The following is a 3302-nucleotide window of genomic DNA, read 5'->3' on the forward strand; positions in this document are numbered from 1 at the left end:
CCTGTATCCCACTTAAGCCCCAAGAGGCTGCCAGCAGATCTACGATACAGAATTCCTTTACATATAGAGAGTACACGCACATCTATACAGATGCATGGGATACCCTTTGAGTATCTTGTTTTAAATGGTATAGTAATTTTTTTTTTTTTAAATTTGGAGTTTGGGTTTCCTTAACATCATCTTTATGATTTGCAACCATGAAAACACTGGTTACATTCTACCTAGCCATTTAAGAATTTAACATTTTTGCCCTAAAACTTTTATGCACATGCATGACTGGATACCAGAAATTAATTGTAGACAAAGAACTTCTATGATTCGAAGACCAATGTTAGATGAGAAGAAACCCTTTTGGTATACCATTACTTTCATTGTTGGTGATGACGATAGCACAAAACATTAGTATTTTAACAAATAGATGCACTATGTAGAGTACACCATGCTACTGCCTGCTGTTGCTGGTTGATACTGGCTATAGCTTGTATAGACTTCGATTTGAAGTGAAGTGTGGAAAACATGCATATCTGATAATTCCGTTTTTATTTCTTTAAAATTATCATTCTTTTTGCATCCTATTTAATTTGTTTAGATATGTGTAGTATATATTGCAGATTACATACGATAGAGAACTAGAAGCATTTTGATAGATTACATGTCCCTCGTGTGTTTTGCATGGCTATTTTCAAGAGATTGAATTCGACTTTCTCTAATATACGAAGCTTCTTCACTCCACTGGTGCTGAAGAATAGGTTTGACCTTGCTCTTTTAAGTGGGATATAGCTAGCTATTATAAAGTAATTTTATTTTATCAAATTTGCTGTTCTGCAATAGATTTAGTGACTACCAAATCCCTGCTTTCAATTCTTAACTGCACTTTGTTTTTAACTCTCCTATGTCATATCACATTTTGTCATGTGTACAATTTTTTTCTCATTGATTAATTTTAAGCTTTTCTACTGAATTATTTCCAAGTTCTTACAGGAAATTTTAGTATTTTTCTTCTTGTTTTATCACTTGAAATGCCTAACATAATGTTTTAATATAATTATTAAAATTTTTATGTGATTAGAAAATACTAGGTAAAGATATTGATATTTCTAGGCTTTTCTATAGATGAAAGCATGGGATGGTATGATAAAATCAATGCTAAACTAAAAATGTTGATTCTAAATATTATGTCACTGACTTTGTGGAAGACAAAAAAGAGGAAATAAAAGAGAATTGAAGTACATGATCTCTAAAGTTCTTCTATGATTTTACATTTACATAATTTTAGAATACCTCCTATCAAAGGTATCACATGTTCTGTATTTCACTGTAGCTAAAGACACATAAAACACAATTAGAAAATACTAAGAAATGGTTGTCCAGAAACTCTCCATTCAATAATTTGACAATAGAAAAGCATATGTTGTTTTCATGATTATCACATTCAGCTTTCTCATGAAACTAAGATTCAATAAAGTTTTAACATTTAAAAATTTTCCCACTCTCCATAGTAAAATAAAACCCCTGCATATTCTTAAGAAGTGATTCCAAGTGTGTCCTTTGGCTTTGAATACAGCTTTGGCATTCTTTTATTTGAAATTTCATTATTTTCACATTAAGTTCATAGTTTTATGCATTCATATTTTTTTAACTTTGGAATTGATTCAAATGTTTTTTGATTCATGAAAAAACATGGGACATAAGGATATCACATTTTTAAGGTTTACACTAGAGTGTTCAGTTTTTTGACAAATCTGATTACATAGTTGCTCTAATCGTCACTTTAGAGTTAAAAATATTGTTTAATGTCTTTCATAACTGATTTACACACTTATATTTAACATAAGCCTTTTTGACATATAAACTATTTAAACTACTTTATACCGAGAAATGTATCAAGGTATTCATATACGACATGTAGCAGACAGTAATTCTGGAAGTGAGAAGCAACTCAGAACATTTGGATTAGACATTTGGATTGAAAATTTGCTGCCACAGTTTTCTATGTATACTTATTTTAATTGAGGAAGTATCTCATTTTTTATATGTTGTTTTAATAGCTTGTGTACCTTTAAGAGGAATATTATTCCAGCAATGAAGTTTAAATGATCTCTTAATCGTATTTACCTACCTCCTAAACTTCTTAACGTTAATTAGAAAATGCTTTTAAATAGTTTAAGAATTAAAATAATGCTTTCTGGTAAAAGTTTATTGTTTATAATAAAATCAGACTCTTGAATCAAAGATGGCAATTCTAATAGGATTAATATTAATTTTTTTCTCAAGTAATTTATAATGTGTACTTTATGGAAATCAGTAAAAATTCATGACTGGATAACTGGGCTGGACCTCTTAACTTTAAGGTGTGAATATAAGGCATAAATAAGAAAAATTTATTTTGTAAGAGTAAAATATTTTTAATTCTATTGATTTTTTCCCTTCAAATTAAGGGTTCATGTGTTTAAAGAAACTTAAGATATCTGAAACGTTTATTGCCTTAAGGTTTATGTTATTGGATCTATTGATAGAGTCTTTAAAGTAGTAATATTTCAGTTCTCTTGAGTACATAAGATATTTGTACTTATGTTCTTTAGTCCAGGTTATGATGTATAATATGTAATATTTCACATTTTCCATATAATTATCAAGAACATTTCACCTTGGGTAAAACAAACTAAGAAAAAGGTAACTATTGTTTTTACTTTACTTGGTAAAGTTACTTTGAATTTATGAATAAACAATAAAAATTACTTTTAGGAAATAACAATAAAATTACCGTTATATAGATTTTAGTTTAAATTAATATCAATTTCAAAACATATCATTGATTTGTTTTTTTAAATATATTCTCAAATACTTTTGCAATGAGTTTTGAAACTCTATTTCCACTGAAAGCATTTGAAAAAATGCATTCATTTTCCATTTCCCCATTTATTTCAGTTTCTCTTTGCACATTGTTTTGATTCATTCCTGCTTTAGACCAGCTTTCTCTACCTGGGGAGTGGGATGGATGTTGGTGCTGAGAGCTTTCTGACTTCACTTCTATCAGTCTCACCACCAGAGAAGGGAAGAACTGCTCCCTTAGGTCTAGTATTTTTTAAATCCCAGGTAGGGGACATCATTGGCTTATCTGGAATCATGTGCTTCTTCCTAGGCCAGGTGGCAAGCCCAGGACGCAGAGTCATACCACAGGGCAGTCATCTGTGAGGCTGGGAAAGTTCAGAGAGGGAGTATCAGCATAGGTCGATTATGTCTGGCATCCCCTCGGATTTCTCATTGTTAAAAACCATTTGTCATGACCTATGCTGGGCTTC

This window comes from Rousettus aegyptiacus, unplaced genomic scaffold (assembly GCF_014176215.1).
Source record: "Rousettus aegyptiacus isolate mRouAeg1 unplaced genomic scaffold, mRouAeg1.p scaffold_m13_p_2, whole genome shotgun sequence".
Classification (NCBI taxonomy): Eukaryota; Metazoa; Chordata; class Mammalia; order Chiroptera; family Pteropodidae; genus Rousettus; species Rousettus aegyptiacus.